This window comes from Coregonus clupeaformis, chromosome 29 (genome assembly GCF_020615455.1).
Source record: "Coregonus clupeaformis isolate EN_2021a chromosome 29, ASM2061545v1, whole genome shotgun sequence".
In the NCBI taxonomy this organism is placed as follows: domain Eukaryota; kingdom Metazoa; phylum Chordata; class Actinopteri; order Salmoniformes; family Salmonidae; genus Coregonus; species Coregonus clupeaformis.
The window spans coordinates 11,648,076-11,673,057 of NC_059220.1; the positions used below are offsets into that span (position 1 = coordinate 11,648,076).

At 44.4% G+C, this 24,982-nt stretch overlaps 1 protein-coding gene and 1 long non-coding RNA gene across 2 annotated transcripts in view; one reads left to right on the top strand and one right to left on the bottom strand.

Moving 5' to 3' along the window:
* The window catches only part of tmem121aa (transmembrane protein 121Aa), a 63,664-nt gene extending 49,395 nt beyond the window's left edge, over positions 1 to 14,269 (bottom strand). Inside the window, 1 exon segment of the mRNA XM_041854706.2 lies at positions 13,984 to 14,269. The gene's annotated coding sequence lies outside the window, so the exon portion shown is untranslated.
* A 5,157-nt stretch (positions 14,270 to 19,426) lies between these two features.
* LOC121544261 lies at positions 19,427 to 21,279 on the top strand. Its single transcript, XR_006657590.1, has 4 exons — positions 19,427 to 19,515; positions 19,657 to 19,975; positions 20,081 to 20,471; positions 20,572 to 21,279. It is a non-coding gene; the product is annotated as an uncharacterized LOC121544261 (long non-coding RNA).
* The last annotated feature ends 3,703 nt before the right edge of the window (positions 21,280 to 24,982 follow it).

The window sequence follows — 24,982 nt, forward strand, 5'->3', positions numbered from 1 at the left end:
CCTGCCTAATACCCCTATGGACGGCGGTGGGGCAGCTCAAACCACCCCCCCACCTTCACCATACATGAGGCCCCAGCATGGTGGTAGAGCCTCTGTAGCTCAGCTGGTAGAGCACGGCGCTTGTAACGCCAAGGTAGTGGGTTCGATCCCCGGGACCACCCATACACAAAAAAAAAAAAATGTATGCACGCATGACTGTAAGTCGCTTTGGATAAAAGCGTCTGCTAAATGGCATATTATGAGTGTGATGAAAGGAGTCAGGCGCAGGAGGGTAATCACTGAATACAGCGTTTAATCCTTCGTTGACACACACATGCTCAAATAGCGATCAACGAAACAGGCACAGGGGAAACTCTCATCCCTGGCAAATACACTGTAACAGTAGAATCCAATAATACATAGGCACAGGGGAAAATCTACCCTGGCAACAACAAGGAAAGGGTAGCTCAACCGAGCTACACACAGCTCACTACAAACAATCACCCACACAGACAAGGAAGCAGAGGGAACACTTATACAATGACTACAGGTGTGTGTGATTGATAAGACAAGAAAAATGGAGTGATGATAAATGGATCGGCAGTAGCTAGTAAGCCGGTGACGCCGAACGCCGAAACCTGCTCGAACAAGGAGGGGAGGCAGCCTCGGCGGAAGTCGTGACACTGTGGCACAGACTAATGATTCTACAAGAGCTTCAGCGGACCCTTGTCAATTTCTTCTGGTCTGGACAACATTGGATTGAAGCTGCAGTCCTGTACCTACCACTGCACGAGGGTGGGCAAGGCCTGGTGGACATTTCTTCTAGGATCATGGCTTTCCGGCTTCAAGCAGCCCAGAGACTGTTGTACAGTGACGGTTCTAGCTGGGTCGATACAGCCTACACATTGATGAGGAGAGCGGGCTGTTTGGGCTTAGACAAGCACCCTTTCCTCTTAAAGCTAGAGGGGGGTGATTTGTCTGGCCTGACTCCATTCTATGAGTCTGTTATGTTGCTTGGAGAGTTTTCGACGTGTCCCGTAAGGCTGGCACGCCACCAGGGATGTGGCTTTTTGAAGATCTTCTTTTTTATAACACTGTCATCCAGTCCCGTGCTATGGGTTCTGCCAGCCTACGTTCATGCCTGTTAGGTGTGGGGTGTACCAAGCTGGGTCATCTGATGCGGAGCAGGAGCAGATTGTTGGACGAGCTGGGAGAAAGAGTCGGGATCCGATCAACTCGCCTACTGAGGAAGGTCGAAGCTGAGGTCTGCGATTCCTTGCCAGTACTTCATCGGCAGTATGTGACTGATACTTCCAATTCTGATCGGTGGACGGAGGGTCTGGATTATGTGTTCCCTGCGCTGAATGTTAGTGCTGCGGCGGGGGCATTAGAGGAGGACGTGGGGATGCTGCTTTCCTTCGATACCCCGGAGCTGGGGGAGTTCAAGGCAGTGGGAAAGAAGGCCATGTACATAATATGTGTAAAAGTGTCCCGTGCTTCTTCCCTGGAGGGGTAAAATTGACGAGGTGTTGCGGGTGTGTTTGGTCCAGGTGCCTCCCCAAAAGGCTGTTGGCGGTCTTTATGTAAACTGCCTATTGATAAGAGGACAGCTGACCTCCAATGGAGGATAATACATGGAGCTATAGCCACCAAAATGCATCTGGTACACCTGGATCCTACTGTTTGGGAGGGGTGTCATTTCTGTGCTGAGTCTGAAACTGGCACATCTGTTACAGTGTCCCAGGTTGGTTGGGCTGATTGACCTGATCACTAGTTGGTTCTCAGCTCTGGGAGAGGTTTTCTCTTCCCAACTGTTTATATTTGGGCCAAAGTACAGGTTTAGTCGAAGAGGTGTAGTTCTCTTGCTTAACTTTGTGACAGGGGCAGCTAAATTAGCAATTTGGAAGACACGAAAGAACAGTATTCTGGGACAGGGGTCTGTGGATGTGGTGGGCATGCTGGAGGGGATGTTGGCAGCGAGACTGAGGGTTGAGTTTGCCTATTACAAACTGGTTAATAACATTGGGCTGTTTATGAGAATAAGGGGTATTCAGAGGTTGTTGTGTTTAGTTACTGTGGAGGAAGATTTGGTGTTGTGTTTTTAATTAATGTTTAATCATGTTTTTGTTTGTTTGAGTGTTTATTGTGTTGTGGGTTCCCAGACCCAATACAGTTTTTTTTAACTCTCTCTCACTCTCTCTCTTCTCTCTCTCTCTTTCTCTCTCACTCCCCCCTCTTTCCACCACTATCTCTCTCTCTCTCTCTCTCTCTCTCTCTCTCTCTCTCTCTCTCTCTCTCTCTCTCTCTCTCTGTCTCTCTCTCTTTCTTCTCACCCCTCTCTCCCCCCCTCTCTCTCTCTCTCTCTCTCTCTCTCTCTCTCTCTCTCTCTCTCTCTCTCTCTCTCTCTCTCTCTCTCTCTCTCTCTCTCTCTCTCTCTCTCTCTCTCTCTCTCTCTCTCTCTCTCTCTCTCTCTCTCTCTCTCTCTCTCTTACTTACAAGCCCTTAACCAACAATGCAGTTTAAAAAAATAAGTGTTAAGTATTTACTAAATACACTTTTTTAATTAAAAAAATAAGTAAATAGAAAAATAACAAATTAATAAAGAGCAACAATAAAATAACAGTAACGAGGCTATATACAGGGGGTACCGGTACAGAGTCAATGTGCGGGGGTACAGGTTAGTCGAGGTAATTGAGGTAATATGTACATGTAGGTAGAGGTAAAGTGACTATGCATAAATAATAAACAGAAAGTAGCAGCAGCGTAAAAATGGGGGAGCGGGGTCAATGCAAATAGTCTGGGTAGCCATTTGGTTAGTTGTTCAGGAGCCTTATGGCTTGTGGGTAGAAGCTGTTAAGAAGCCTTTTGGACCTAGAGTTGGTGCTCCGGTACTGCTTGCCGTGCAGAGAGAACAGTCTATGACTAGGGTGGCTGGAGTCTTTGGCAATTTTTAGGGCCTTCCTCTGACACCGCCTGGTATAGAGGTCCTGGATGGCAGGAAGCTTGGCCCCAGTGATGTACTGGGCCGTACGCACTACCGTCTGTAGTGCCTTACAGTTGGAGGCCGAGCAGTTGCCATACCAGGCGGTGATGCAACCAGTCAGGATGCTCTCAATGGTGCAGCTGTATAACTTTTTGAGGATCTGAGGACCCATGCCAAATATTTTCAGTCTCCTGAGGGGGAATAGGCATTGTCGTGCCCTCTTCACGACTGTCTTGGTGTGTTTGGACCATGATAGTTTGTTGGTGATGTGGACACCAAGGAACTTGAAGCTCTCAACCTGCTCCAGCACAGCCCCGTCGATGAGAATGGGGGCGTGCTCGACCCTCCTTTTCGTGTAGTCCATGATCATCTCCTTTGTCTTGATCAGGGAGAGGTTGTTATCCTGGCACCACACTGCTAGGTCTCTGACCTCCTCCCTATAGGCTGTCTCATCGTTGTCTGTGATCAGGCCTACCACTGTTGTGTCGTCGGCAAACGTAATGATGGTGTTGGAATTGTGCTTGGCCATGCAGTCATGGGTGAACAGGGACTACAGGAGGGTACTGAGCACGCACCCCTGAGGGGCCCCCGTGTTGAGGATCAGCGTGGCAGATGTGTTGTTACCTACCCTTACCACCTGGGGGTGGCCCGTCAGGAAGTCCAGGATCCAGTTGAAGAAGGAAGTGTTTAGTCCCAGGGTCCTTAGCTTAGTGATGAGCTTTGAGGGCACTATGGTGTTGAACGCTGAGCTGTAGTCAATTAAATGCATTCTCACGTAGGTGCTCCTTTTGTCCAGGTGGGAATAGAGATTGCGTCATATGTGGATCTGTTGGGGCGGTATGCAAATTGGAGTGGGTCGAGGGTTTCTGGGATAATGGTGTTGATGTGAGCCATTACCAGCCTTTCAAAGCATTTCATGGCTACAGACGTCAGTGCTACTGGTCGGTAGTCATTTAGGCAGGTTACCTTGGTGTTCTTGGGTACAGGGACTATGGTGGTCTGCCTGAAACATGTTGGTATTACAGACTCGGTCAGGGACAGTTTGAAAATGTCAGTGAAGACACTTGCCAGTTGGTCAGCACATGCTCGGCTGTTTAAAGGTCTTACTCACATCGGCTACGGAGAGCGTGATCACACAGTCGTCCGGAACAGCTGGTGCTCTCATGCATGCTTCAGTATCGCTTGCCTCGAAGCGCGCATAGAAGTCATTTAGCTCGTCTGGTAGGCTCGTGTCACTGGGCAGCTCACGGCTGTGCTTCCCTTTGTAGTCCGTAATAGTTTGCAAGCCCTGCAACATCCGACGAGCGTCGGAGCCGGTGTAGTACGATTCAATCTTAGTCCTGTATTGACGCTTTGCCTGTTTGATGGTTCGTTGGAGGGCATTGTGGGATTTCTTATAAGCGTCCGGGTTAGAGTCCCGCTGTGTACGTATGGTCACTGTGGGGGGGGACGTCATCGATGCACTTATTGATGAAGCCAGTGACTGATGTGATGTACTCCTCAATGTCATCGGAAGAATCTCGGAACATATTCCAGTCTGCACTAGCAAAACAGGCCTGTAACTTAGCATCTGCGTCATCTGACCACTTCCGTATTGAGCGAGTCACTGGTACTTCCTGCTTTAAATTTAGCTTGTAAGCAGGAATCAGGAGGATAGAGTTATGGTCAGATTTTCCAAATGGAGGGCGAGGGAGAGCTTTGTATGCGTCTCTGTGTGTGGAGTAAAGGTGGTCTAGAGTTTTTTCCCTCTGGTTGCACATGTAACATGCTGGTAGAAATTAGGTAAAACTGATTTAAGTTTCCCTGCATTAAAGTCCCCGGCCACTAGGAGCGCCGCCTCTGGATGAGCATTACCTTGTTTGCTTATGGCCTCATACAGCTCGTTGAGTGCGGTCTTAGTGCCTGCATCAGTTTGTGGTGATAAATAAACAGCTACGAAAAATATAGATGAAAACTATGGTATGGTCTGCAGCTTATCATGAGGTATTCTAACTCAGGCGAGCAAAAACTAGAGACTTCCTTAACATTAGAGATCGCGCACCAGCTGTTGTTAAGAAAGTTACACACCCCTCCCCCTTAACCTTACCCGAGGCTGCCGTTCAGTCTTGACAATGCATAGAAAAAACAGCCTGATGTGTATTATCCATGTCGTCGTTCATCCACGACTCGGTGAAACATAAGATATATAACAGTTTTTAATGTCCCGTTGGTAGGATAGTCTTGATCGAAGCTCATCCAGTTTATTATCCAATGGTTGCATATTGGCTAATAGGACTGATGGTAGAGGCGGGTTACCCACCCGCCGTCGGATTCTTACGCACCCTGACCAACGTCCCCTATATCTCCGTCTCTTCTTCATGCAAATGACGGGGATTTGGGCCTTGTCCGGTGTCTGAAGTAAATCCTTTGCGTCCAACTCGTTACAGAAAAAATATTTGTCCAGTACGAGGTGAGTAATTGCTGTTGTGATATCCAGAAGCTATTTTTGGTCATAAAAGACGGTGGCAGAAACATTATGTACAAAATAAGTTACAAATAACGTGAAAAAAACACACACAATAGCACAATTGGTTAGGAGCCCGTAAAACGGCAGCCATCTCCTCTGGCGCCAGCTATTAGCCTATTGGCCTCAGATGCTGTGGACCTCAAGTCTGATGCAGGTTGGCGGTTACATGTATGTAATACATCTGTCCCTCAACCTTGGACGTGCCAGACCAGGGTCGTGTGCATTAGGCAATGTAGCAAAACGTGTCAAAACTAAAAACAAGTGTGTTTCTTATTGGTGAAGTTCAGATAGAATCTCAATGTTTCAATCCGTTTTCTTCTGCTAGTATTGACTGCCCCAATACTAGCAGCATGCCCCATTTTAGCTTCCCTAGTACTTTGCCATTGCACGTGCAACCTGCACCCCAGGGCATAGAACCAGAGCACAGAGCCACTGATCAGCTATACATCCAGTGGTCACACATGTAATAGCAAGCCTGCTATGTGCCTAATCCATTTGATATCCAAAAAGCAGTCGAACTGTTTCAAAGTAATTTATATTTCGAACCACAACCATAGTTCTATTGGGGGAAGCATGTGCTGCTTGTGATGGTGATGGGATTGTCATGGGAACTCATGTCGACATGGCCAGTTGGGATAAATTATATCTGTGGTTGAGCTGTGTGTTTGTGTGTATGTGTGTATGTGTGTGTGTGTGTGCTTGTGTGTGAGAGTATGTGTATGTGCGTACAGCTCTGCTATCTTAATTTGATCACTCTGTTGTCGCAAAGAACTTTCCTGCGCAGCAGGAAATGACAATTGTAGTGTATTCAAGGTTTTAAAAGGATTCTAAAGTTTGTAATTTCCACTTTAACATTTCAGACTTGATTTGCCCTGCCGGAAAATGTATCAACCCATTAGAAAATGTCCATTAATTATAATCCACATAAATCCGCAGAATTATTTTCCTGCGGTGGGAAAACGGGTAAAATTAAGATAGAGCATTTGTACAAGCGTGCGTGCGTGCGCCTGCATATCTCTCACTCGCTGTGGTTCAGCTACAGGCATGTATTGACTGAGTGTTCAGAGAGTGGTCCTGTTAGCCATCATGGCAGCGTGCTGACCAGATAATCATGTTGCCTTGGCCCCAGAGGCCCGGCGGCAAGTCAACACTTAGTTAATCGTACAGGTCACATAGGTTATATGCCAGACCCACCAGCCTCAGCACATAGTAACAGCTACTGCTACCTATTACACAACTATTTGGTAACACTTTATAATTATGTTCACCTGGGGTGGTGTATAAATCAATACTCTTTTTTTTCATTTTAGTCATTTAGCAGACGCTCTTATCCAGAGCGACTTACAGGAGCAATTAGGGTTAAGTGCCTTGCTCAAGGGCACATTGACAGATCTTTCACCTAGTCAGCTCAGGGATTAGAACCAGCAACCTTTCGGTTACTGGCACAACGCTCTTAACCACTAAGCTACCTGCCACCCCAATACTTACAGTTGAAGTCGGAAGTTTACATACACCTTAGCCAAAAACATTTAAACTCAGTTTTTCACAATTCCTGACATTTAATCCTAGTAGAAATTCCCTGTCGTAGGTCAGTTAGGATCACCACTTTATTTTAAGAATGTGAAATGTCAGAATAATAGTAGAGAGAATGATTTATTTCAGCTTCTTTCATCACATTCCCAGTGGGTCAGAAGTTTACATACACTCAATTAGTATTTGGTAGCATTGCCTTTAAATTGTTTAACTTGGGTCAAACGTTTCTGGTAGCCTTCCACAAGCTTCCCACAATAAGTTGGGTGAATTTTGGCCCATTCCTCCTGACAGGGCTAGTGAAACTGAGTCAGGTTTGTAGGCCTCATTGCTCGCACACGCTTTTTCAGTTCTGCCCACAAATGTTCTATAGGATTGAGGTCAGGGCTTTGTGATGGCCACTCCAATACCTTGACTTTGTTGTCCTTAAGCCATTTTGCCACAACTTTGGAAGTATGCTTGGGGTCATTTTCCATTTGGAATACCCATTTGCAACCAAGCTTTAACTTCCTGATTGATGTCTTGAGATGTTGCTTCAATATATCCACATAATTTTCCTTCCTCATGATGCCATTTATTTTGTGAAATGCACCAGTCCCTCCTGCAGCAAAGCACCCCCACAGCATGATGCTGCCACCCCCGTGCTTCAAGGTTGGGATGGTGTTCTTTGGCTTGCAAGCCTTCCCCTTTTTCCTCCAAACATAACGATGGTCATTATGGCCAAACAGTTCTATTTTTGTTTCATCAGACCAGAGGACATTTCTCCAAAAAGTACGATCTTTGTCCCCATGTGCAGTTGCAAACCGTAGTCTGTCTTTTTTATGGCGATTTTGGAGCAGTGGCTTCTTCCTTGCTGAGCGGCCTTTCAGGTTATATCGATATAGGACTCGTTTTACTGTGGATATAGATACTTTTGTACCTGTTTCCTCCAGCATCTTCACAAGGTCCATTGCTGTTGTTCTGGGATTGATTTGCACTTTTCTCACCAAAGTACGTTCATCTCTAGGAGACAGAACGCCTCTCCTTCCTAAGCGGTATGACGGCTACGTGGTCCCATGGTGTTTATACTTGCGTACTATTGTTTGTACAGATGAACGTGGTACCTTCAAGCGTTTGGAAATTGCTCCCAAGGATGAACCAGACTTGTGGAGGTCTACAATTCTTTTTCTGAGGTCTTGGCAGATTTATTTTGATTTTCCCATGATGTCAAGCAAAGAGGCACTGAATTTGAAGGTAGGCCTTGAAATACATCCACAGGTACACCTCCAATTGACTCAAATGTTGTCAAATAGCCTATCAGAAGCTTCTAAAGCCATGACATCATTTTCTGGAATTTTCCAAGCTGTTTAAAGGCACAGTCAACTTAATGTATGAAACTTCTGACCCACTGGAATTGTGATACAGTGAATTATAAGTGAAATAATCTGTCTGTAAACAATTGTTGGAAAAATGACTTGTGTCATGCATAAAGTAGATGTCCTAACCGATTTGCCAAAACTATAGTTTGTTAACAAGAAATGTGTGGAGTGGTTGAAAAACGAGTTTTAATGACTCCAACCTAAGTGTATGTTAACTTCCGACTTCAACTGTATAATGTGTATAAATGTTTACAAATAACGAAATACTTATAAATAGTTTATAAATAGTTTATTCATGATAGTTATTATAAAGTGTTACCAACTATGTCCTTACTGGCTACCTATTACAAAACTATTTCCTTATATGTTGCCAAGCTTGGTTCACATTCAGACTAAAGGGCCGACCCATTCTGTGCTGGCTCTGATATGTTATTTTCAACAATGTTCCAGTAACTATGGTGATTGAGTAACCAGGACAGTATAGTACAGTTTGGCTTCACTCATCTGGGCTCAGTATCTAAAGGGTGAATGGTCAGTCTCTGACTGAGAGAAGGACTGTGAAACGGTGAAACAATGAAACAGTGAGAGAAGACCTTGCTGATGTTGTTGCTATCTGTGCAGGAGATCTTTAGTTAAGTGTTACCCACTATCACTTAAATGTTGCTAGATGACAGAGAGAGTGAGACAGCGAGAGATGTTCTTAAACAACGATAGTTGATAGTTTATAGCACCCTATTCCCTACATAATGGGCCCTTGTCAAAGGTAGTGCACTATATAGAAAATAGGGTGCAATTTGGGACACAACCAAATGTAGCTGATGTTGTTGTTATCGTTCTGTACGGGAGGCCCAGTGTCAGTTTAGTATCCCCCGAACGGAGGGTGGTGATTTGGCAGGATGGCAGGGAACAGGATTTGTACCAACCCAGTGCCCCAGTCTCCCTGCATAATAAAACAACATAATAATGATGATTAGGTACATCTGGTTAGCCAATCTTACAGCCTACTGAGCATTAGACACAATTTATTTCATTTGATTGTGTGCTCATTGCCAGGAAAGCCCCCAGGTCTCTCCTAAAAACCTACTTACAGTTTAGTGGCAGGTGGCAGCAGAATCCAACCTGAAACTGGATGAAATAATATATAATAATAATATATGCCATTTAGCAGACACATTTATCCAAAGCGACTTACAGTCATTTTACGTATGGCGTTTCTCGGGAATCGAATCCACTATCCTGACTTTGCAAGCACCATGCTCTACCAGCTGAGCTTCACATGCCCGTCTAGTGGTTGTACTGTAGGACACATGATGTGGGTGTATTCTCACAGAGGGAGAGCAGAGGTATCATGGCCATTGATATCACCATATTGAATTTGTCCATCAATATCCCTTTTACGACCGCTCCCTCTATGACAGTGTTATTGCGATATTGGAGTCTCCATATGAGTAAAACACTGAAACCAAGCAGAGCAACATGGCTGTAACCAGGCAGATCAACATGGCTGTATCCAAGCAGAGCAATATGGCTGTAACCAGGCAGAGCAATCTGTGGAGGGAGCTGAAGGTTCGAGTTGCCAAACGTCAGCCTCGAAACCTTAATGACTTGGAGAAGATCTGCAAAGAGGAGTGGGACAAAATCCCTCCTGAGATGTGTGCAAACCTGGTGGCCAACTACAAGAAACGTCTGACCTCTGTGATTGCCAACAAGGGTTTTGCCACCAAGTACTAAGTCATGTTTTGCAGAGGGGTCAAATACTTATTTCCCTCATTATCCCGCAAATCAATTTATAACATTTTTGACATGCGTTTTTATGGATGTTTTTGTTATTCTGTCTCTCACTGTTCAAATAAACCTACCATTAAAATTATAGACTGATCATGTCTTTGTCAGTGGGCAAACATACAAAATCAGCAGGGGATCAAATACTTTTTTCCCTCACTGTATATAATACATCTGTCCCTCAACCTTGGACGTGCCAGACCAGGGTCGTGTGCATTAGGCAATGTAGCAAAACGTGTCAAAACTAAAAACAAGTGTTTCTTATTCCCCCAATACTAGCAGCATGCCCCATTTTAGCTTCCCTAGTACTTTGCCATTACACGTGCAACCTGCACCCCAGGGCATAGAACCAGAGCACAGAGCCACTGATCAGCTATACATCCAGTGCTCACAATGTAATAGCAAGCCTGCTATGTGCCTAATCCATTTGATATCCAAAAAGCAGTCAAACTGTTTCAAAGTAATTTATATTTCGAATCACAACCATAGTTATATTGGGGGAAGCATGTGCTGCTTGTTATAGTGATGGGGTTGTCATGGGAACTCATGTCGACATGGACAGTTGGGATAAATTATATTTGTGGTTGAGCTGTGTGTTTGTGTGTATGTGTGTATGCGTGTGTGTGTGCTTGTGTGTGAGAGTATGTGTATGTGCGTACAGATCTGCTATCTTAATTTGATCACTCTGTTGTCATCCCTGCGCAGCAGGAAATGACAATTGTAGTGTATTCAAGGTTTTAAAAGGATTCTAAAGTTTGTAATTTCCACTTTAACATTTCAGACTTGATTTGCCCTGCCAGAAAACGTATCAACCCATTAGAAAATGTCCATTGATTATAATCCACATAATAATTCACATTTCCTGTTGCTGCATAATTATTTTCCTGCGGTGGGAAACTGGTAAAATTAAGATAGAGCATTTGTACAAGCGTGCGTGCACGTGTGCGTGCGCGCCTGCATGCTTGTGTATCTCTCTCTCGCTGTGGTTCAGCTACAGGCATGTATTGACTGAGTGTTCAGAGAGTGGTCCTGTTAGCCATTAATCGTACAGGTCACCTAGGTTATATGCCAGACCCACCAGCCTCAGCACATAGTAACAGCTACTGCTACCTATTACACAACTATTTGGTAACACTTTATAATTATGTTCACCTGGGGTGGTGTATAAATCAATACTTACAGTTGAAGTCGGAAGTTTACATACACCTTAGCCAAATACATTTAAACTCAGTTTTTCACAATTCCTGACATTTCATCCTAGTAAAGATTCCCTGTTTTAGGTCAGTTAGGATCACCACTTTATTTTAAGAATGTGAAATGTCAGATTAATAGTAGAGAGAATTATTTATTTAAGCTTTTATTTCTTTCATCACATTCATAGTGGGTCAGACGTTTACATACACTCAATTAGTATTTGGTAGCATTGCCTTTAAATTGTTTAACTTCGATCAAACGTTTCGGGTAGCCTTCCACAAGCTTCCCACAATAAGTTGGGTGAATTTTGGTCCATTCCTCCTGACAGAGCTGGTGAAACTGAGTCAGGTTTGTAGGCCTCCTTGCTCGCACACGCTTTTTCAGTTCTGCCCACAAATGTTCTATAGGATTGAGGTCAGGGCTTTGTGATGGCCACTCCAATACCTTGACTTTGTTGTCCTTAAGCCATTTTGCCACAACTTTGGAAGTATGCTTGGGGTCATTGTCCATTTGGAAGACCCATTTGCGACCAAGCTTTAACTTCCTGACTGATGTCTTGAGATGTTGCTTCAATATATCCACATAATTTTCCTTCCTCATGATGCCATCTATTTTGTGAAGTGCACCAGTCCCTCCTGCAGCAAAGCACCCCCACAGCATGATGCTGCTACCCCCGTGCTTCACGGTTGGGATGGTGTTCTTTGGCTTGCAAGCTACCCCATTTTTCCTCCAATATCCCTTTTACGACCGCTCCATCTATGACAGTGTTATTGCGATATTGGAGTCTCCATATGAGTAAAACACTGAAACCAAGCAGAGCAACATGGCTGAAACCAGGCAGAGCAACATGGCTGTGACCAGGCAGAGCAACATGGCTGTAACTAGGCAGAGCAACATGGCTGTAACCAGGCAGAGCAACATGGCTGTATCCAGGCAGAGCAACATGGCTGTACCAGGCAGAGCAACATGGCTATAACCAGGCAGAGCAACATGGCTGTATCCAGGCAGAGCAACATGGCTGTAGCCAGGCAGAGTAACATGGCTGTAACCAGGCAGAGCAACATGGCTGTATCCAGGCAGAGCAACATGGCTGTACCCAGGCAGAGCAACATGGCTTTAACCAGGTAGAGAAACATGGCTGTAACCAGGCAGAGCAACATGGCTGTAACCAGGCAGAGCAACATGTCTGTAACCAGGCAGAGTAACATGGCTGTATCCAGGCAGAGCAACATGGCTGTAACCAGGCAGAGCAACATGGCTATATCCAGGCAGAGCAACATGGCTGTATCCAGGCAGAGCAACATGGCTGTATCCAGGCAGAGCAACATGGCAAAGGGAGATAGAGTCAGACAGAGAGAGTCAAAGGGAGATAGAGAGATAAAGGGAGAGAGAGTCAGACAGACAGACAGACAGACAGAGAGAGATAAAGGGAGATAGAGAGAGTCAGACAGACAGAGATGAATACAGCAGCTATACAGAGAATGATAGAAGACAGATTGAAGATGTTGAGAAGTGTTCAGTATAGCAGCAAAAAGTCAATTTAAGGAGTAGGCTAGCTAAAGGAGGGTTTTAACTGCATGTTTATGTGTGTTGTCTATCATATGGGATGTTTAAGTGTGTTCTCTATATTATAAGATTTGCCTGGGGCTGGAGGAAGCTCTGGCTGGGAGGGCTGTAGGGAGTTGATGAGGGAACACACTGCAGCATTATGTCCCTCAGCCTCAGTCGGCCCTGACAGATGACCATGGGCTTTTGGCCAGTGCAGTAAGTGCAAACGAATGGAGAAGCAATTCATCCCGTTTAGAACACTGTTGAGGTACTAAACTCTTATCTGGACAACAGAAATAACAGAAATGCAAGGGGCTACATCAATGACAATAGAACAAACCGCATGTCTGTTGAAAACATGGAATGGAATTCAAATTACAGCGTCCAGCAGCAGAGCGAGGCTCCGGATGATGTGAGGATGAAGTGGTCAGATGCCAAGAAGCACAGCACGCGCCCCTGGCTGGCTGAAGCCCTCGCGGGACTTTCGTGAGGTGAGGGGAAGAGAGGAGCCGCTTTTTTTCAGCTGCTGAGTTGACATACGCTGCCTGGCAGGGTGGCACGGAGAGATTAATGTCAGTCCGAAATGAAGTAGGCTTTTCCTAACGTAAACACCTTCTCGTGTGAATTTAGCACTCTCACTCTAGAAAGCAGCAATCATAAATTATCGGTTTGGGAACAATACCAAATATCGATTATACAAAAAACACCGGGGCTATTTCCGGCTAGAAGTGATGTATTTGTGCCAAGTAACCTACAAACAAACCATTGGCTATATGCTCTCCCGTCAATCGTATATATCTTTATTAACTTGTAACAGTGGTTTAGAACCCCAAACTGCAGCGCTAAGATTCAAAGAACCAGTCTACTTTTCACATGCGCATGTATGTCGACTATAAAATAATTAACGGCCTCATGCAGATGTAGTCGTTTCACAAATTAAAATGTGGTTCCCTTCAATGCCATCGTTTTTCAATAACACCTGAATCAAATAGCCTACGTTGTGCCCGTTTAAACTTACACCACATCTCTTGTCAAACAGTTAAAGATATGCAGGTTCTTATTTTATCAGACTTTGATAGGCTAAATCAAAGCATAGGTCCTACCGCTGTGCTAGTCGCTGTCCGTGGTTCTGATCGGTCGGAGCAGACGGCAGCTTGGAGGGTGATTTAGTCCGCGCTGAGGTGCATAGTGAGTTGAACTGCAGTCTGAAACAGGCTACCAGCAAGTGTGGCAATTTAAGGTTACGGTTACACACGACTGAGACCACGAGAACGTGGTGAATTCAGATTTCGTCCCCAAATCGGTCAGTACCGGTCAGTACCATGGAGAGAGAGGCAAATATGCACTTTAACTGGGGCCGACTTTGCCGGTCCAATTGACATTAGGCTGTTTTTTTTTTTTTTTCTCCGCTCTGATGTGCTCTCTCTCTCGCGCGCTCTCTTTCTCTCTCTCTGGTCTAGCTTCCCCTCACCCTGCCAGCAGAGAGCATAATTTATTAGCAATTTGCTTATGCTGAGAGACCGACAGTCCGCTGCTCTCTCTCCCATCTCCTTCCCCGGCCTGGGCAGTAGTGCAACAGAGATGCAACATGGACTCAGGGGTAGACATAACATAGGAAATGTAAATCCGGGACACTCCAAATAGTATGATATGTTATGTTTTGTATGATGTCCATCATCCATTTCATATGATATGTGTTACGAACTGTGCTACAAACGAATTTGTTGTGGCTAACATTAGCTAGGTGGCAAACGCTAACTTTAGCTAGGTGGCTAACGTTAGCTAGGTGGCAAACTCTAACTTTAGCTAGGTGGCTAGGTGGCAAACGCTAACTTTAGCTAGGTGACTAGGTGGCAAACGCTAGTTAGCTAGGCTATGTGTTAGGATTTGGAGTTAAGGTTAGGGTTAGGAGTTAGGTTAAATGGTTAAGGTTATGATTAGGGTTAGGGGAAGAGTTAGCTAACATGCTAAGTAGTTGCAAAGTAGCTAAAAAGTAAAGTTGTCTTTGATGACATTCGAACACGCAACCTTTGGGTTGCTAGAAATTCGCATGATATGCCCACACAGCCACCCGACCCACTATCCTGCTTTTGTGTGTGTGTGTGTGATATTTCTTCACAGGTAAATTTAGTATAACTCTCCTGAAATTGGGAACAGCAGCAGCCAGGGCAACGATATATTTTGGTCTTCACTGCTTTTCTATTTTCCCTAAAACTGCAGTTTAGTTGTTAGATTAATTATTCTACTTATTAGTAAAGTGATAAACAAGTAATTACACAGCAGTGAAGAAGAGTTATGTGTAAATACATTAGTGGTCGACAGCATGTTCTATCACTCCAGTCATTCTCATTCGAACTGCAGTGTGAACAGCAAAATAGATTAGCATATCCTCTTTAATATTGCACTGACGGGGGCTCGTGCATTTTTTCCACAGGAATGAATTCTCTTCACTTTGCCAACGGGGATACTTTTCAGGATTTATGTTGAGAAACACATTAATAATGGAACATATTTATCCGTTTATAGCACAGGGAGTTGGCTAGCACAACACCCCAGGGATAGGACACTAAGTTCTAGAAACACACACACACACACACAGTTCTAGCATCATGTTCAGAGATTACAGAATAGAAGACAGAGGTCTCCAAAGAACCAACTACAGATGCAAACAACAAGATCTGATACAATCCCATGGGTGGATACTGATTCAGGAAGTAGTATTATGTAATAGCTCAGAAACTGAAATTGATTTTAATATCTTAACTTCTGTATTGATCATCTTGGCTAACTGAGCCACTGCATCAAATAACAGCCTATCTATAACGTCATCAACTATAAAGTTATTCAAAACAACTATAATATCAAAGCTACACGTATAGGCCTAAAGCAACACAGCCATCCTAGAATGTAGCCCAAGGAGCCTCAACCACTTATACAGTGAGACCAACGGTATTGCACCATCACCTGCACATGACACTGTGTGCCATTTCAGGGTGTGTGTGTTTGTTTGTGTGTGTGCGCGTGCACATCCACGTTTGTGTGTGCACGCATGCATCCGTGTGTGTGTGTCCGTGTGTGTGTGTGTGTGTGTGTGCATGTTTGTGCATGGATGCGCGTGTGCATCCGTGTGTGTGTGTCCGTGTGTGTGTGTGTGAACTGTGCAGATCTTTGTTATATCAACTGTATCCTGCGTAGCGACCCTCAGCAGAGCCACCTGTCAGACAGCCTTTATAGAGACGTGTCTCTGCCCCCTTTTTAAACACTTTCAGCCTTTCAGTAGCCCTTTCCTGCAGTCAAATGACCAAATCGACCTCTAGAGGCCCCATGGCCCCATGGGTATAATGTTATTAATATTTCTATGTCAAACGGTTGTATTATTATTCAGTCTTCTTTGATGTATATATAGAGTGTAATATTGGGACGCAAACTCAAAATGTAATACATTTCATTGTAAGCCCATAACCATGTGTGTGAGGTGTACACTTTTGTTTCAAAGTAGATTTGTTTAAGACTACCAAGAAACACTCTGATTGTGTGACCTTGATTTAGCCCACTGCATAGAGCCCACTCTGACTTGTGTTCTTTGGGTGTAGTTTACAAGCTCTGCTAGCATGGTCTCTACTGTGAGGAGATGTATCAATTTCCTTGGAATAAAGAGCAAATCCTAGAGGCACACACACACACTTATATGCTAATCATATACAAGCACACACACTGCTGGAGAGAGAGAGAGGGAGGGAGGGATGGAGTGTGTGAAATGTGACTGATGTGTAATTCATTCTGTGTGTCAGTCCCTCCACACACACCACACACACACACACACACACACAGAGTGCAGATGTACACGTCCCCTGTTGTAATGACTCCAGCATTGTGACAACACAAATAATAAATTAGATGCTGGGAGTCTATGAAGGCTCGTCATGCACGCTCATGCATATAGGTCCAGTACACATGGGAGCAATGAGACTCTATGAGACTCTGATACATCAAAGCATCTGTCCATTAAAAAAGGCTCTATCTGTCACATGTCATATAGGAAGGCTGTACTGGTAGGCTGCACGGACAGGCAGCAGCATAATCATATGCAGACATAATCAAACAGATATTGAAATGGAAAATCACACACAAACATACATGCATAAGCAAGCACACACATTAATGCATTCATGTGCGCACACGTGCACACACGCACGGACACACACACACATCACCTTTCCTCCTCTCTTGTGGCAGTTCTGACTCAGATTCAAGTGAGGCATGATGAGAGGAGGGTGTAATAGAAAGTGCAGTCTTCTCCCACACAGGTACAGATTGACTGAGATCTCTCTCACGCACCAAGGAGAATACCTTGGATACTGTAATACCTAGCATGAATACTGATAGATTTGAGTGGTGGTGGTAATATCAACAGTTATATTGTATTGTATTTATTAAAAAGCCTTCCTCTGACCTGAGGGGTAACGGTAACCAGACTCAAGGAAGGCATCTAGCGCACTTTGAGACTAGTTCATATAATAGTTTAACATACACAGCAAATTGGCCAGTGTTAACAAGTGTTAATTTTCTTGGTGTTTCATTTTTAGTGTTAAGAGGTGTTCATTTAAGAGTTGTTTTTACACTCTCCGTGATAATATAACTCCCAGGTGAGTTACTGTACAGAGGTTGGGCGGTGGCACTGACCAGTGTTGATTGAGCTTCCGGTTTAAACTTGAAACTTCCCTTTCATCTAATTGCCGACGGTGCAAGGACAGATGGAATTGCGCAGCATTGAAAGGTAAGTAATAGGTTAATTTTTTAATAAATTAGCTGGTGGCTTGTTATATTGGCTAAGTGAATGGTCAAGATCTTTGTTTGTATATCTAGCTAACGTTACGTCTGCGAAGTTTAGATTTAGAAGATTGCTAACTAACGTTAGCCCTAGATTAATTAGCTATTTAGCTAAATGTTAGCGGGAACTTTGTCTGAATTTCATTAGTTCGTTAAAATTAGCAAACTATACGATTTGAGAAAATGAATCGAAACCCAAAAGGATCAGAGTTAGGCTGTACCGTTAGATGATTTCAAACCTGCGTGTTGAGTTCACGAGGCCAACAACAACAATTAGTGGTGCAGCAGGTGCATGGTGTTAATTTGGGTGTGACCTAGTGTGATCAATTTGAGCCTCGTTTGGTGCAACATGTAACTAGCCAGCAAGTGAATGTAACAACATGGCTAATATCTACTAATTGGTTCTTCAAAACGCATATAACTAAGAATGTTTGTCTGGCCAAAAATTGTTAGATAGCTAGCAATATAGCTAGCTACAACACCGACCTCAACATCTTTTAACTTAGCGTTAGTTAGCTAGCTAGCGCACGTGGCCAGATGTGATAGGATTGTTTTCGGTCATTTAGATTAACATGTCTGTGGTGTGAGTTTGTTGTTGATCACATATCAGACATTGTCTTCAAGCCAATACGGCTTCAAATGTATTGGCCAGTTTCTTTCCTATATATTTGAGTGGTGGTGGTAACTGTTTGTAACTAGATAGTTTGGTGGGTTGATTTCACTGGAATATTGCCTTGCCAAGCCCCATATCCGCAGGCAGACACCTGTTACATCATTAAAGTGGCATTTGGAACAAATGGTTGATTCACTGCAGGGAAGACAAAAGGGAGAGGGTATAAGGGGGCATTTTGTGTGATTGTTTCTATATGTACAGCATCACCATAAAATGTTTGCAACCAAATGTAACTTAAGGTCCAATATTAAAAAAGAAGTTCATGAAGTTGCAGCCTGGGTTCTCTTATGGAGATTTCATCAATCAAGGTGAATATATGGAACTGTCTGATGTATTTTCTTAATTGAACCCTTGGGCTTAATTTGGGGCAGACCCATTCTGTTGCCCCCTAGGTGGCTTATCTCCCTGTATTCTGATTAGTCTCTTTTTTGGTTGTCCAGAATTGGTTTGGACTTATTGATTGCTTTGATCCATTGTTTGTGCTCAGACTTTACTCCTGGAGGCTGTTCGACACCTAGTTCGTGCACAGACACATTATCCCTCTCGTCAAGTGATTTAGACCTGAGATATCCAGAAAGACCGTCTAAAAAGGCCAACACAACCGTAGGAGATGAGGCCATCGACTCTTCAGCAGCAAAATAGGTATAATGATAACTGATATTTGATGTTGATGATCCCATTTCTGTGTTTGCTCTTCATGGAGATTCAGACAGCATAAACCAACCCTAAAACACTTAATAGGTGGTCTGAGATGCCCTGACTAGTAGGCCTGGTGGGCAAGATGTATTAGAAGAGTACCAGACAACCAAAACATTGGACCACATACCCAGGAGAGAGATGATTGCCATCTTAGTCAGCCACTTGAAAGAGATGCATGGGTAAGCTTCTCATTAGCCAATCTGGCCACAAACAATGTATCAAAACAATCAAACTGTACATTAATGTTATTTGGCATCATTTTGAGACTGTTGAAAGATACAGTACCTTCATCACTTTGGTTAAATATATTTGGCGCGTATGCTTTACTGTTTTTGAGCAGGAGGCTTCCCACTCGTCAATAGAGAGAACGTTATGCTCTTGAATTGTGACCCTCTTTCCTTCGTTAAGAGATCCTTTTTTCAACAAAGGCTATGTAAGTGCTGGTAGAGCATGCTTGCTTTAATATTTTGACACTTGTTCTGTGGACTGAAAGGGGTATCAAACAGTCATAGAATCAAGTCTAAAAATAATAACCATTTGACTACCATGTTGGTCACCTTTTCCCACATCTAAGGAACACTTCTATGATCCTGACACGGGCTATCTGAATTATCGCCTGAAGATGGTGTCAAGGAAGACCTCACGTCGAACCATCAAGAAGAGTATTTCACCCCAGTCGGGAGGCCCAACCCATAGGAGGAAGACTGACCTGGACCACCAGCTTGTTGGTGACGCTTGCAAGGAGGCCATATCATTCCTTGTCTACTCGGCCGATGAAAAACAAATCTATCAGAAGATGGAGGTGTTCCAGTATCGCCAGGAGCTAGTTTATAGTCCAGACAGAAGCACAGATGTCCTCAGTCTTTCCCAGGTTTCTGGACATCAAAGGATTGGTGAGTGATGTAGTACGTCTTGGAATCAGAACTACAGGCTATTTGTCTGATTGAGAACATGATTTTGTGTTGGTCATGAAGTTGAGTTGATCCACTTTGTTTTAGGTGAATCAGGACTTTTTGCTGATGTTCGACGATGAAACATCCTCCAAGCTCCTTGAAAAGTGGGACACTGTATTGAAGCCTAAAGTCATCAAACTGGCTAAATCCTTGACCACTACCACTGATTTGCGTCACCTCCTGAAGTCTGCAGAAAAACTGCCAGAGAATGACAGCGAAAACATTAAGTGGATTCTCTTGTGGATAGTGCAATGTTTCAAACTCAGCGATATTGTTTTATGTGATTTGGGGTGTTTGCCTTATTTTGCCCTCAGACTGGGACAATGATATGTCCTCGCTGCTGCTGCTGCTTCATCTCCTCCCACCACCAGCAGGAGGGAAGAAGACCAAGATCAGTGCCAGTGATGCTGTGGGCAGACTAGTGCACTTTCATAAGGTAAGATGATACAGTCATTGTTGTGTAATTTATTTTTGGGGTTTTCTTTTCATTGTCTTAACATGTGGAGAGTGACTTAAAAAGACCCTTTGTGTTGCAGTCATGCTGCAGCATTGAAGACCATCCTGATGGGAGCCATGGTCGACAGCCATACCTCCTTGCCGTCGGAAGAAGACGGAGCAAGATTGACAACTACTTCATCGTGGTGGACAAGAGGCTTGTTCCCTGCCAGGAAACTAGTAGTCTGTGTGCGTTTCATGAACTGTTCAAAGCCCACTTTGTCTTTAACCTGACGTATGATGATGCTCTTGTCAAAGCGTGTCACAGAAACAGCCAGTCATATATATCTCATTTGACAATTGAGCGTAGATTCTATCCCTCCACCAAGTTTAGATTGGTCTGTGCTCAAGATAGTTGTAGATGGCAGTTTTCAACATACTCAGGTTTCAGAAAACATTTGAATAGTATTCATAAGGATATTGTTCAAGTAGTTGATGCATTGAGCTTAGAAGGGCCCTCTCATGTTGCTGATTTTTCCAGTCCCGTTAGAAGCTCCACAAATAGGTGGCGACATTGGTGTCCCACTTGATAATGCTCTAGGTGATTGTTTTGAGAAAAATTGACAGTCTTGCTAAAGATATGTGTGCCTCCATCCTTGCCAAGTTGCAGGCTAGTGGTGTTCCAAATAGTGTTGTGTCAACAGTAGTGTATGATTTAGAAGAGCTTACTACTGGTCTGCACTACTGGTAACCCCTCTACATCTCCTGTAAAGGATAGTTTTGAGAACTTTGAAAACCCATTTGCCAGTTTTAAATCAAATCAAATCAAATTTTATTGGTCACATGCGCCGAATACAACAGGTGCAGACATTACAGTGAAATGCTTACTTACAGCCCTTAACCAACAGTGCATTTATTTTTTACAAAAAAGTAAAAATAAAACAACAACAAAAAAAGTGTTGAGAAAAAAAAGAGCAGAAATAAAATAACAGTAGGGAGGCTATATATACAGGGGGGTACCGGTGCAGAGTCAATGTGCGGGGGCACCGGCTAGTTGAGGTAGTTGAAGTAATATGTACATGTGGGTAGAGTTAAAGTGACTATGCATAAATAATTAACAGAGTAGCAGCAGCGTAAAAAGGATGGGGTGGGGGGGCAGTGCAAATAGTCCGGGTAGCCATGATTAGCTGTTCAGGAGTCTTATGGCTTGGGGGTAGAAGCTGTTGAGAAGTCTTTTGGACCTAGACTTGGCGCTCCGGTACCGCTTGCCGTGCGGTAGCAGAGAGAACAGTCTATGACTAGGGTGGCTGGAGTCTTTGACAATTTTGAGGGCCTTCCTCTGACACCGCCTGGTATAGAGGTCCAGGATGGCAGGAAGCTTGGCCCCAGTGATGTACTGGGCCGTACGCACTACCCTCTGTAGTGCCTTGCGGTCGGAGGCCAAGCATTTGCCATACCAGGCGGTGATGCAACCAGTCAGGATGCTCTCGATGGTGCAGCTGTAGAATTATCTGAGGACCCATGCAAAATCTTTTCAGTCTCCTGAGGGGGAATAGGCTTTGTCGTGCCCTCTTCACGACTGTCTTGGTGTGTTTGGACCATGATAGTTCGTTGGTGATGTGGACACCAAGGAACTTGAAGCTCTCAACCTGTTCCACTACAGCCCCGTCGATGAGAATGGGGGCGTGCTCAGTCCTCTTTTTTTTTTTCCTGTAGTCCACAATCATCTCCTTTGTCTTGGTCACGTTGAGGGAGAGGTTGTTGTCCTGGCACCACACGGCCAGGTCTCTGACCTCCCTATAGGCTGTCTCATCGTTGTCGGTGATCAGGCCTACCACTGTTGTGTCGTCGGCAAACTTAATGTTGGTGTTGGAGTTGTGCCTGGCCATGCAGTCATGGGTGAACAGAGAGTACAGGAGGGGACTGAGCACGCACCCCTGAGGGGCCCCCGTGTTGAGGATCAGTGTGGCAGATGTGTTGCTACCTACCCTTACCACCTGGGGGCGGCCCGTCAGGAAGTCCAGGATCCAGTTGCAGAGGGAGGTGTTTAGTCCCATGATCCTTAGCTTAGTGATGAGCTTAGAGGGCACTATGGTGTTGAATGCTGAGCTGTAGTCAATGAATAGCATTCTCACGTAGGTGTTCCTCTTGTCCAGGTGGGAAAGGGCAGTGTGGAGTGCAATAGAGATTGCATCATCTGTGGATCTGTTGGGGGCGGTATGCAAATTGGAGTGGGTCTAGGGTTTCTGGGATAATGCTGTTGATGTGAGCCATGACCAGCCTTTCAAAGCACTTCATGGCTACAGACGTCAGTGCTACGGGTCGGTAGTCATTTAGGCAGGTTATCTTAGAGTCCTTGGGCACGGGGACTATGGTGGTCTGCTTGAAACATGTTGGTATTACAGACTCGGTCAGGGACATGTTGAAAATGTCAGTGAAGACACTTGCCAGTTGGTCAGTACATGCTCGGAGTACACGTCCTGGTAATCCGTCTGGCCCTGCGGCCTTGTGAATGTTGACCTGCTTAAAAGTCTTACTCACATCGGCTACGGAGAGCGTGATCACATAGTCATCCGGAACAGCTGGTGCTCTCATGCATGCTTCAGTGTTGCTTGCCTCGAAGCGAGCATAGAAGTGGTTTAGCTCGTCTGGTAGGCTTGTGTCACTGGGCAGCTCGCGGCTGTGCTTCCCTTTGTAGTCTGTAATAGTTTTCAAGCCCTGCCACATCCGACGAGCGTCAGAGCCAGTGTAGTACGATTCAATCTTTTAGTCCTGTATTGACTCTTTGCCTGTTTGATGGTTCGTCGGAGGGCATAGCGGGATTTCTTATAAGCGTCCGGGTTAGAGTCCCGTTCCTTGAAAGCGGCAGCTCTGCCCTTTAGCTCAGTGCGGATGTTTCCTGTAATCCATGGCTTCTGGTTGGGGTATGTACGTACGGTCACTGTGGGAACGACATCATCGATGCACTTATTGATGAAGCCAGTGACTGATGTGGTGTACTCCTCAATGCTGTCTGAAGAATCCCGGAACATGTTCCAGTCTGTGCTAGCAAAACAGTCCTGTAGCTTAGCATCTGCGTCATCTGACCACTTTTTTATTAACCGAGTCACTGGTGCTTCCTGCTTTAGTTTTTGCTTATAAGCAGGAATCAGGAGGATAGAGTTATGGTCAGATTTGCCAAATGGAGGGCGAGGGAGAGCTTTGTATGCGTCTCTGTGTGTGGAGTAAAGGTGGTCTAGAGTTTTTTTTCCCTCTGGTTGCACATTTAACATGCTGGTAGAAATTAGGTAGAACGGATTTAAGTTTCCCTACATTAAAGTCCCCGGCCACTAGGAGCGCTGCATCTGGATGAGCGTTTTCCTGTTGATTTATGGCCTTATACAACTCATTCAGTGCAATCTTAATGCCAGCATTGGTTTGTGGTGGTAAATAGACAGCTATGAAAAATATAGATGAAAACTCTCTTGGTAAATAGTGTGGTCTACAGCTTATCATAAGATACTCTACCTCAGGCGAGCAAAACCTCAAGACTTCCTTAGTATTTGATTTTGTGAACCAGCTGTTGTTTACAAATATACACAGACCGCCACCCCTTGTCTTACCGGAGTCAGCCGTTCTATCCTGCCGACGTAGCGTATAGCCCGCTAGCTGTATGTTATCCATGTCGTCGTTCAGCCACGACTCGGTGAAACATAAGATATTACAGTTTTTAATGTCCCGTTGGTAGGATAACCGTAATCTTAGGTCATCCAATTTGTTATCCAATGATTGGAGATTGGTTAATAGGATTGATGGAAGAGGCAGTTTACTCGCTCGCCGTTGGATCCTTACAATGCACCCCGATCTACGTCCACGATATCTCCGTCTCTTCCTCAAGCAAATGACGGGGATTTGGGCCTTGTCGGGTGTCTGTATGATATCCTTAGCGGCCGCCTCGTTGAAGAAAAAATCTTCGTCCAGTACGAGGTGAGTAATCGCTGTCCTGATATCCAGAAGCTCTTTTTGGTTATAAGAGACGATGGCAGAAACATTATGTACAAAATAAATTACAAATAACGCGGAAAAACACACATAATAGTACAATTGGTTAGAGGGCTGTAAAACGGCAGCCATCTTCTCCGGCGCTGTTCTTTCTAACACAGAAACCAAGAGAACAAAGTACTTCAACCAAAGATGGGGTGTTGTGGAGCCAGTAGAAGTAGTGTTGGGAGTTGGATATGATAGCAGGCGAAATAAAGAAACTGGCATGTATGATCCAAGTCCCAGTGAAAGACACTTTTGTATATGTTCCTATACTGGAAACATTGACGTTCATATGAAATCTGTAAGTTATTGGAAAATGCACCTAGGGATACATCTGTGGAAGACACTTATAAAGACTTTTGTGATGGAAGTTACTTTAAGACTCATCCCTTGTTCTCAAAACATAGAAATGCTTTACAGATCCAATTGTACTATGATGACATTGAAACTGCCAACCCGCTTGGATCCAAGCGTGGTGTTCACAAGATG